This window comes from Chenopodium album, chromosome 6, assembly GCF_948465745.1.
Source record: "Chenopodium album chromosome 6, dcCheAlbu1.1, whole genome shotgun sequence".
In the NCBI taxonomy this organism is placed as follows: Eukaryota; Viridiplantae; Streptophyta; class Magnoliopsida; order Caryophyllales; family Amaranthaceae; genus Chenopodium; species Chenopodium album.
Window position 1 is genome coordinate 66,912,954 of NC_137839.1, and position 12,887 is coordinate 66,925,840.

The following is a 12,887-nucleotide window of genomic DNA, read 5'->3' on the forward strand; positions in this document are numbered from 1 at the left end:
CATGTATGCGCACACGTGGTGTAAAACTAAGTTGTAAGAATAAGTATCCTAAAAAGTTTTGCAACGAAACTACTAATAGTAAAGATGGCTATCCCATTTATCGTAGGAGAGAAACTGGAGAAAAAGTAGTTATAAGAAATGCAGAGCTAGATAATCAGTGGGTTATTCCCTATAATCCTTATTTGTCTTTGCTTTTTTATTGTCATTTAAATGTAGAGGTGTGTTCGACAATTAAAGCAGTAAAGTACTTATATAATTATGTATATAAAGGCCATGATAGAATTTCTTATAATGTGGTGTCATGTAATAACGAAATTGTAGATGAGATTACGGAGTATCAATCAGGACGATGGGTATCTACTTGTGAAGCAGCATGGAGAATATTTGGTTTTGATTTATTCGAGATGCATCCTCCGGTTTTACCTTTGCAGGTACATTTGCCAAATATGCAGACTGTCTATGTTCATCCTCATGAAAGACTACAAGTTGTTGTTACAAATTCAAAACGGTCAAAGACTCAATTGACCAAATTTTTTGCAATGAATGCTGCCTCAGAAGATGGGTTGGGATATTTGTATGGTGAATTCTGTGAGCACTACACATGGGAGAAGAGTTCTAAGAAATGGAAACAAAGGGTCCAAAACAGACTCTCAGTTGGGAGATTAGCATTTGTCTATCCTGTAGAGGGTGAACGGTTTTTCTTGAGACTTTTATTGCTAAATGTAAGAAGCCCTAAGTCATTTCAGGATTTGAGAACTATCAATGGCCATCTTTATCCGACTTTTCAAGAAGCTGCTCTAAAACTTGGAGTTATAGAAGACGATGATGCAGCTGATCTAACTTTGTCTGAGGCTTGTGAGACTCATATACCTGCTGCCTTGCGCCGGTTATTTGCTACAATCCTTATTTTTTGTCAACCAAGTGACCTTGCTGCTTTATGGGATAAATATTATTCTTTTCTTGGTGAAGACTTTTCTCACAGATTCCCACAACAGTTGCAAAAAGTGCAGCGACTTACTGTCAAGGCTATAGAATAGCACCTTGAAGCCATGGGTAAATCTCTTGCATTTTTTGGTCTAGACTATTTAAATTCCCAGGTTGATGATGAGTTCAGACGGACGAAGGAAATTCTAGATGCCCTTGATGCTCCCATTCCAGATGAATGCTTAAGTTGCCGCTCTAAGCTGAACTTTGCACAAAATGCTGCTTTTGTGTGTATTATGGATGATGTTATGCGGCAAAAAGGTGGAGCCTTTTTTATTGATGGTCTTGGAGGCACTAGAAAGATTTTTCTGTACAATGCGTTGTATGCAGAGTACGGCTAATGAACAAGATTGTTTTACCTACAGCTACATCTGGAATTGCTACAGTAAACATTCCTTCAGGTAGAACTGCTCATTCGAGGTTTAAAATACCAATTGATGCTGAAGCTTCTTTAGCTTCCGATGTTCCAAAACAAGTTAGTTTAGCAGCACTGCTAAAGGAAACTGCACTTATAATATGGGATGAGGCTTCAATGGCTAAGAAACAGAACCTTGAGTCTTTGGATCTTTTGTTACAAGATATATGCGGTAACAAGTTTACATTTGGAGGCAAGGTTGTTGTTTTTAGAGGTGATTTTAGGCAGGTTTTACCAGTGGTCCCACAGAAAACTATGAAGGAAGCAGTTGAAGCAAGTATTGTTACTTCTTACCTGTGGCCTGACTTTATCAAATTTAGACTGACAGAAAATATAAGAGCAAAAGAAGACCCTGCTTATTATGCTTTTTTGCTTGATCTGGGCAATGGAAAAGTACAGCAGACAGAAAACTCATTGATTTAGTTACCACAGGATATTGTCCATTTGATGAGCAATCTAACAAAATTAGTTTTTGCTGTTACAGTCCACACATTTCCAGAAGTTGTTCAGGGACAGGTTGATAGTCGAGTGTTTACTAAAAAGGCAATTTTAACGCCTATGAATGATGATGTTGATTCTATTAATACATCTATGATTGAGCAATTCCCTGGTCAAACTGTTAGATACAAAAGTTTTGATGCCATTTTGAATGATACATGTAATATCTATCCAACAGAATTCATCAACAAGATATGTCCTGGTGGAATGAGTCCTCATGAGCTGATTTTGAAGGAAAATTGCCCTGTTATACTGTTGAGAAATTTACTCCCTTCTTCGGGCTTATGCAATGGCACAAGACTAATTTGCAAGAAATTTTTCCCAAATGTGATTCAGTGTACTATAGCAGTTGGCCACTACAAAGGAGAAGAAGTATTCTTACATAGAGTGAATTTAAGACCTTCTACTGGTGCCAGCTATCCATTTCAGTTTGAAAGAAAACAATTTCCTATCAAATTAAGCTTTGCAATGACTATTAATAAGTCTCAAGGACAAACTCTAAATCAAGTATCAATTTATCTTCCACGTCCATGCTTTTCACATGGCCAACTTTATGTCGCATTATCCCGAGCTAAGAAAGCAAAAGATTTGTGTGTTTTTACAAAGAAACTTACAGAGAAGTGTTCTTCAACTGCTGTTAACACTGTAGTGTCTTTTGACCTGTTACGATTAGCAGGTATTCTTGAAAATGATGCAAAGTAGTGCTCAAAATCTGTTAGTATGTTGAAGGCTAAAGTAAATGTGTACCAATTCTTCTTTTTACGTATACACAGGTAATCTGAAATTTTGTTGTATACATTTTGTTCAGATTGGTATGCCTTTTAAATCCTGTATGCAGTTGCTAGAATCTGTCAGCTAGCCCTGATACAACAACTAAGTTGTAGTAACTCTAGAGTTATTGTTGTTCTCACTCGCTCGCCCTGTTTTTTTGAGTTCCAGGGGGAAAGAAGGAGAAGATCGTGAGGAAGACAATCTCAGAGAAGTTCTTAAGCACTCAGTTCATATGCTTTTGGAGCTCCAAACCTCATAATAAGTATCTGGGAGTGACTTCTTTCTTCTATAGATTTTTGCAAGTCTTTTTTTGTTTTCCTTTTTTTTTACCCAAAATTTAAAATTTGGTAGAATGTAGCCATCAAGTTTACACTCTCTTTTTCTAGCAGCTCTTGTTACTTCTTCTGCACATTTTAGATGCTTTGTTATTGAACAGGCTTAGGATGAAGGCATCATTGGCATTGTTGAGATAGCTAATGAATGTACTGTGATATCTATTTACAGCTGTTGTGAGGCTGCTATATCATAACTTGTAAGTTGTAGCGTAAACTAAATCTGATATGATACTATATCTATTTACAAGATGATCATATCTAAGATCATTAGAAAGGCTAAAAGATCAGGTATCTATGAGAAGCTTGTAAGTGATAATTATTTGCCAGGTTTTTGATTTATTGTTATCTACAGAAAAGCCTTCTACATACTGTTAGGGTTGTTGGAGCAGCTGCAAGAGCCTTTGATAATATCGTCGTATCACCTGACCCTGGTTCTCCAATCTGTGCTGCTGATATAGGTGAGAGTCATGAGACTCTCTGCTCAACATGCTTTCAATACAAGTGATGAAAGTCCCTTTAATTTTTAAATTAATCATATGTTTGAACTGTGCTTGTTTCCAAGATTTATTGAGCCAATTTATAAAATTTAGTAATGATATGTCTGTTAAAAATTGATTAATGCTGCAATCTTAAATAGTTATTGCTTAATCCTCAATGTCTGCTAAAACTAAGATTACTTTTTGTAGCTATGGATTACTGGTTTTTCTTCACTATCCTTGAAACAATTTGCAGAAAATCTGTATATAATTAAAGAATAGGTACTGCTTTTGTTATTATAGGACTGAAACCATTTTATAGTACACTAATGACACTTATAATATTTTGCTTTTATTTTGGTATTCAAACATCTTCTACACAGAAGAAAATCACATTCAGCTTAGTACAAGACTTTGAGGTATACAAATTACGGTTAAATTGTACTGGATTAATTTTTATCGTCTTTTTTAGAGAGGACATTATCATTGACTTCAGCCTTGGAACATTTATTGGTTCTGGTGATCTTGCCTTATTAATATTAACACTTGAGCAATCCTTTTACTGATATGTATTTGCAAGCAATGATTATTTTAATTAATGAACCCATTTTCATAGATGACCTGCTGTTCATAAGATATTGATGCGCTGAATTTTATGTGCTTTGATTTTCTTGCAGATATAGCTTATGATTACAAATCAGATTTGCACTTGCTTGGTGAGTAACTAACGAACTTAAAATTTACAGTAACCTTTGCAAAAAGTCTATGTTACACTTTTAGCTCTTGCAGTAGAAAGTGAATGTAGATTAGCCTATTAATTAGTATACTGACTAATGTATAGGAGATAGGCATTTATACAACATTTAGATTTCGTTTCTTATCTAAACTCTTTGTTCTTTTCGAGAGTTACAATTGTTCCAACCTACTTCTAAAAAGCGAAATGCATGTGCTTAGCGAACTAATTCTACTTATCAATATTAGAGTTATTGTCGATTTTAAATGTCCAAAATATATGGGTTGTGTTCTTTTTGGATATTTAATGGGCTGTGTAAAATGTAGCCCATATTAGAAGTGTCATCACTTTGCTTGCAAAAAGTAATCACATATGCTAAGTTATTATACTTTGATTTATTTATAGGGAAAATATGCAAGTACAAGTCAAACTTACTGTTCATGGTAAGTTTTTTCAAATAATGTTAGACAGCTAGGCTCTTACAGTTTAGCATAATTCTGGCCACAAAAAAAAAAAAAAAATCTTACTTCCTTATTGTTTAAGTAAAAAGTAATTCATGTATTTTGCCCACTAAGATTACTAAACTATTAAGATTTATACATTTAATAATACTAACTTTTCAGCATCTTACCCCATACTACTTTCTAGATGTACGAAATTAGAGTAAATAACAGTATCTATACTGCTTAGCACAGTACCCAAGTGAAAAAACATAGGTCACCTTTGATACCTAGCATTTAGCTATAAATACCCACCTACCTTCATCTTTATTCTTCATTCATTGTTAAATTCTCTGTTATTCCATCCTCTTTAAAGGTATATTCTTCCTTTTTTTCACTTCATTCAGTCTATATCTCAAGCACGAAATATGCTGCCTTTCATTCACAAAATCTAAGTTGCCGATTTCCAGAGCAAAATGTTAACTTTCTTATCTGATTATATGTTGAAGCAGCCAATTAGTTCAAATATTATTCCAAATCCTTTGACTATTAGCTATTCTTGATGCACCTTTAATTCATAGCTCTACTAATACATAAAATACATTTAATTACACAAAATTTTCTTTAAAGGAAAAAACACATCAATACATTTTATTAAATTAATTCTATTTTTCTGACATTTAATTACAATTTTTTCACTATCTTGTTATAATTGGTGTAGTTAGTATTCAAGACTTTTATTTATTGTTATGTGTATATATTTTGTGCAATTTATTTTTCTATTTATGTTTACTATCTGTAGAAAAAAAAACTTGCTCCAAAAATAATCAACTTTTTCTGTTTTTTTGCTAACAACAAATTTTTCTATGTTTACCTTAGCCCACATTCAATATCTTTATTTAAGCAGATATATATATGCTCCATAATTAGCTATTCGACATTGTAGTAGACCTTGTATGGATGCACTTACTTATTACCTTGCATGGCAGACCCTATTTCTGCATTTACTAGCTATATCAACATTGATTCCTTTGCTTTGTTTCTAAAACTTTGTATAGAAAATGAATACACCTTCAAAGATAAAGCTTGAACCTGTTTATTTAGATGAACTTAACACTCAAAGTAAAGACTACAAGGTTAAGGTCGCCGTAGCTGAAAAAGGAAGGGCTCAATCATCACCCAAAAAACCTGGTGTCATATTTCAGACAATCATCTTAGAAGATGAGAAGGTATTTCTGATTTATTTGTATCTTTTTTACTGTAAAATATCTATTTTTTTCCTTAATGCACTTTACATTTGTTTACAGCCTAAGGTTAAGCTTATTTGTACTAAAATTTGGATAATCAACACATAAATTCAACTAGTAAAGAACCTATGTACATTATAAAAATTATATCAACAAATTCTACATTTTGATTTGCCTCCTGAGATACTTTGTCAAGTTGTGAATAGTGAACTATAGCTGGTTGTGACTTTAATTTTAAACTTTTTTTGGCCATTATTGTTAGCATATCTACATTTATAGGTGAAGCTTTGCTTATATTCAACTTCATTGCTTTATAAAAACATAATCTTAATATGGCTAGATAAGCATGGGGTTAACTTGTATAATATATGTATAAACAGAAAAACAGGATGCGATGTGCTCTCTTAGGAGAACAGATACATGTATACAAAGATGTTCTAAAACCAACTGGCCAGTATGAAATATCAAAGGCTCCTATAAACTATATAGATGAGCAGTACAAGATCAACCTTGAAGAACTTCCATATTAGATGACTATTGGACAACAAACTATCATTCAACGTCTAAATCCAGAAGCTGGTCCAATTGAGCCTAGATATCAGCCACTGTCAACTCTTCCAAGATCGCCTGATCCAAGTGGCAGATTTGGTATAATTATCCTACATTTTTATATTATTCATAGACACTTTTCTCTCTAAAGTTAGTTTATATTCTTTTGATATCATCTAAAATTATTTTGCAATTTTCTGCCTAAATAGATATTGTTGGTGTCGTTTTATTTGTTGAAGATGCACCTCGAATGATATCTAACATTCGTGGGCGTGACAGTTTAGTACGTGAAATATCTGTTACTGACACAAGGTAACCATATACCACCAGATCTTTGTCACACATATTTTCGCTTTGATGCACTACGTAATTCGAATAGCTAATAGCATATAATGAATGATGTATCAACCAAGACCATGCCATGACAATTTCAGCATGGAATGATCTCAATGGTAAACCCTGTGATGCAATGAGTAACTGGGTTGAGAGATTTAATGTTGTCGGTTTTACTGCACTGAAAACTCGCCACACAAGAGGTAAAGTTATTACATATGCTTGAGCAAATGTACTGTGAACACAGAAGCTAAGCTGAAACAATTTTTGATCTTCAATGCAGGATTCGGTAAACACTACTATGTCTACTAGAATCATTATGAATCCTAAAGGAGAAAGGGAAGATATGCTTCGCGAATGGTAACCAATACATGTATTATGTTAACAGCAAAGAAATCATTCACTTATGTCATATACTTAACTGATTCTCTTTTGAATTGCAGGGTCAGATTATATTAGCATGTGTTGCTTGATATAAAAGAAAAGATTATGAATGTAAGGTACCCAAGTGCTGAGAAAAAAGTTGTGACCCTAGCTGAACTGAGGAGCAAAAAGGTTCAAGCTTCTATTTATTACTTAGCATTGAAAACAACTTCCTGCTCATACATATTCTATCATTTAAAGCTTTCTAAGACATGTTTGATGAAGTAGCATGGATTAGAGTCACTGTACCAGACCCTGACCTACAAAGAGTTAATACATACATTGGCTGCCTAGGTTGTGGAAAGCGAACACACTTTCCTATAGGAACTAGCTTTCCTTGCATCTCTTGAAAAAAAGCAGAAACTACTGCTACTTACAGGTGCTTTTCAAGGACTTATATATATACTCTTATTAGCATAATAAGACTATCTGCCAATTCTAACTCTTAAAATGCATACTTGTACAGAGTGACTTTTAAGTTCGACGCTGCTGATGAAAGTGGGACAATGTCATTTACAGGGTTTAATGATGACACATAAAGGCTTTTCCGAAAAAAGGCAAATGAAATTTGGAATATCAAAAGCACTATAAGAATCATCCATGATGTTATACTCTATTCTTTTTTACATCTTCATTCAAATGTATACCGTGTTATTTAAACTACAATAGTAGCCTATACTATACATATTACTCTCCTACTTCAGTTTTTTCTATTATGTTTCTTTTTTCTAAGTTTTGCTATAATGTTTCAGTTTATATTTTATTTCATAGATTCACTTTGAAGAGCATTTACATTATGAGTCCTTTAATTTACTTACTATCCAATGTGACTATTTCAACATTGCAGGAGAATTTGGAAGCTTTCAGAGTGGTGCAGGAAATGCTTTCCACTAAACCTTTTTTCATCCAAGTGACTCCTACTCAGGAATTAGCCATGAACAGTGTATTGCTTTGGACTCTAAAGAGCATTTATGAAGAGGATAATGAACCAGATGCTCAGATCCCAGCTTCAGTGGTGCCTATGACTTGCACTACCAATACAAAGCAACTCTATGCTTCACCTTATGCGGCCACAGCTAAGGCTCAAGGCAAAGCACCTGTTGTAACTGAACCTGATATCAGTGCTGATTTCAACACAAGCACTACATCGACATTTGACGAAGCTTTTACTGAAGCAATGCAATTTCAGGAGATCAGATTAGCTTCATAAGCATTCGACATAGATTGTTTTGATATTCCAAATCAGCCAGCAAACAAGGTTACTGTCATTTCAGAATCACCAGCAGCAACTGCTGAACTGCCTACCTGGGCCAAACTTTCTCGCCCACGAAGCAATTTAAAGAATAAGGAAGCAATGAGTGTAGATGTGGACATAGACATAGAAGATGAAGACCATGCTCCGAGGAAGAAACTCCGTACAGCTCTTTTCAAGGACAATGCTGAAAAAGATATTGCCGAGAACAAGGACTCTACTACACCCAGTCTCAATGATGCATAAATGAAAGCACATTAGAGTCTATGAATCGCATCATCTTTTTCCACTAAACCGTAGCTTTTAGGAATCCAAGTTAGCTAAGAAGTCAGCTTCTTTTGGATGTTTAAAAGGAACATTTTTCTCACCTTGTGTTCCCTATAAACATCATTTATGTATATAGTAATGCAGTGATGTAGTAAGCCATATTATGCAGTAAGTGTAAGCTTTTGGACATCGTACTTTAAGTCAGTAGAAGTCTTCTGTAATGTGAATGGTTATGATATCAGCTAGAACACTATAAAGTGGCTGTAATGTATATATTAATATCCTTAAATTAGGATATCTATTCATAATATAACAATAAGTTATTTAATTCTCCTGATCTCTCATTTACTTGAATATACAACTTGTTCATCATTATTTTCTTCTTCACTTAGATCAAAAAAAAAACCTGAGAAATACATTTATGTAGCGATAAATATTATCTCTTAGATACACCTTCCTATAAAATTTTCATGTTTAATTTAATGTCTTAATAATTATTATGGAGGATAAAAAGCTGAATCAATCACTGTAGACTTTAGTTTTTTCAGTATTGATATTGAGGCTTTTATTTATACTTCTTTTTATTATAGACTGGGAATTCAGAAGAGGTGGTGAAGATAATAGAAACTCTCAATGCAGGTGAAAGTCATAAGGTTGTTAGCCTACTTTATGAAGACTTGGAGAAAGAAATTTGATATAGTTTGTGAAGCTGCTCAAATCAAAGTAACGTAACGCACATTATACAATAGCGTATTAGAGAACTTAACTACTTGAAAACCAGAGAGAGGTCATGACAGATACATGAAGCTGCAAGAACAAGGGAAAGCTGAGCAAGCAAAGAAAGACTTAGGTTAGTTTTTCGGATTATTTTCTCACTTTTGCTGTCGAATACCTGTATTACTTGTATATATGTTCTATCTGCACTTCTTAAAGAAACAAGAAACAGATAATATGTCTAGTGTACATGAGCAGTTAGATAATCTGCTTGGATGAGCTTGGACTAACTTAATGTACGAGCTATCGAATTTGCTATAGAATAATTTAAGCTAAGTGAATTCTCAATAGGGCACTATTAAATCAAAACATTATCTGTATTATTATACAGGCTTCGCAAGAAAAAACCAACAATTAAATGTAATGTATGCTGTAGAATTCTGATCTTCAACATACATTTCCAGATTGATGAAAACAGAAAAAAATATAAACATAGATAGAATGGCATTCTTCCCTGCACCCTTTACTAATGGCTTAAAACTAGTAATCCTCTCTTGCTCATGAGAATTTTGCTTTTAATTCAGGTGCTAACTGCACATATTTCCTCGTACAAAATTCCTTAAACGAAGAACAAGGCTATCATTCCAGTTTTCAGCCACAAGCTTTATATAATTTAAATACTGTCAGACTACAACAAAACCTAAATACAGAACCATATATAAAAGTCAAATTATTTCCACACATTAGTTGGCTACATTACACTACTTATTTTGCTACATAGCCTAAATAACCAGCCTTCAATACAGTAACAATAAGCATCAGTCCTTACAAAAGCAAACCCTTACACACCTAGATAGGCACATGTAACCAAACAACCAGCTACCTTCAGACACCTACATAGGTCCAAGTAAAAATTCAAATAAGACAGGATAACCTTGTCGATAAACTACTACAGCACCAAAACCATCAATAATAGATTGATCTTCATAAAACAGATTAACACCGTTTCTTAGCGAGCAAGCAGTTATTGCATTCCTTTCTCGAGCAATGTGAAGCTCAGCACACCATTGTTTAAGTCTATGTCGAATCAACACAACAGTACATGGTTTCATCTCTTTCAAATTAAATAAGTTCTAGCAAATAATGAAGGAACAATCTGCACACAAAATAGCATTTTGTAAGAATTTAGACACAATCAATCATTCATGACAATCTAAAGAAAAGAAAAGGTAGGGAAAAGAAAAGAACTATGAAACAATTAATCTAGATAGAAAGTCAAACATACTAGAGTTCCTTCATTGATATAAGGTGATCGAAATATATGCCTGAAAGATGGTGCAGAACATTTCTGCTGCATTACAGATAGATGAACATCGAGTTCTAAGTTAGTTAATGCAGGTCTCCTTTCTAGGTTAGCAACCCTTGGTATTATGGCATTGAGATAGGTCTTTTCTTCACCATAAAAGGCAAATATTCGCGTATGAAATATGCCATTACCTTTGAAATACATTATTAATGTATCTTTAACCTCAATATCATTATCTGATATAAATTTCCTCCACCCTTCTTTAATACATATACGCCTAATACCACTCACATTACAAGATTTCTTAATGGTGACATTCCATGAAAGTCCATCAGCACCTCGAAAAGCCTTGAATTCTCCACATCGATTTGCTAAGATGTGATAAAAATTTGGAGGGATTTCCTGACCATAAATACACAGACAGTTAACAAAAAAACATTAAAAAATTTTGAATAAAAGAACTTAGTGAACAAAACAACAATGAACACCACATACTGCAGAAGACTGATGCTTTTCCTCAATTCTGATTACCCATTTCATCACAAAATTCTCATTAGCCTGACAAAATTAATGTATCTACGATTAAATTATGCCTGCTGCAATAATTGAACAAATTGCTTTACTACTTAACTTAATACACATACCATTATCTGAACTGCAACTATATCTACAACAATGCATACTACACTTTGCATTAAATATAGGCCACTATATATAGAAAATGAGATACAATATTAAATTATAAAATAGTTATAGACTCCACAACAATTGTGATCATGTGAACCTTTTTATACATCAAGTAGGCTAAGACTATATCAAACTAGAGATTCTTAATCATTGTAAAAGTGCAGTGGCATTAAGATTCAATAGAACGTCTTGAAAAATACAGGCATCTTTCCCTATTTTCCAATATAACCATCAACTACTCTGAGCTTGCTCCATGCTGATTGCATTGTAAGCTCAAATCTGGACTCATGATAGCAGTCAAGCCTTAATAATTCACACTTGCTGAAATACAGGATTCTTGCTAATGCATAAACACAAATATTTGATTCCCTAACAAGTCATATAACCAAATGAGTACTACTTAGACAAATCATTGGCAGCACATATTCAACTATTATAGATTCCCTCTACAACACTTGAATTTAGAATACACAACTAATCCTATTATAGTTAACGATATTAGATATAGACATGATATTAGTAAAATTTAGAAAGTCGATTCAAGGCTGTAACGATTTAGTTTTTTGTCAAACTTTGATTTAAAATTGCTACTGCTTCAACTTACATTTTAAAAATACCTCATGTGGTAATTTGTTATACCCCTAGAATTAAACTTAGTAAGGAAAAAATAGGAGTAAGGAGTTGAGCAAGATAAAGATACATTTAAATTTAAAGTATGATTTTCAGAATCCCTTGCCTTTTAGTATCCTGTAAAAATACCATTTTAAAAATAGCATTATTACAAAGAAAAGTATTAAGGTAAGCAATCGCATGACTTCTAGATTGCAGTAACATATGAGACACAAATACAGGCAATTAGCTTTATAGAAAATAATGGAAAGCACAAAACTAATACTTCCAAATAACAATCAACAATTATTATTTATATATAATAGCTTCATTCATTACAAATTTACAGGTTATTATTCTACCTTCATACTAACATGCACTAGATCTTTCTAGCTAAATAGTTAGATTCTATAATCCAATACCAAAAAGGCCAAAATAAAAAGATCAGGCTCATGTTAGCCATTCAAAAGATAACCGCAAAATAAACCCCAACAACAAAGCAAAATGGACCTCATTAACCAAATTCCCCAACTGTGACTTTCCCATATGGACTTCTCATTTTATACATGTCAGATACTTCACTTGTTTTCTGATTTTGTTCATAATAATCCTAAGAATCAGAATCACATCAGCTATCATCCTCATTACCGGAGATATTCCTAGAATCAAAACCACTGTCCAATTGAAAAGGTGCATCCGATAACGAGGCATTCCCTTCTCTAGACTCCGTATCTGAATCAGAATTCAAGTCGCTCTCAAAATGTTCATCGGTCTCATCATCTTCCTCAGTCTCCTCAGACTCATCTTCACCATGAATTTCAACTTTTTGTTGCTCACTATCAGATTGA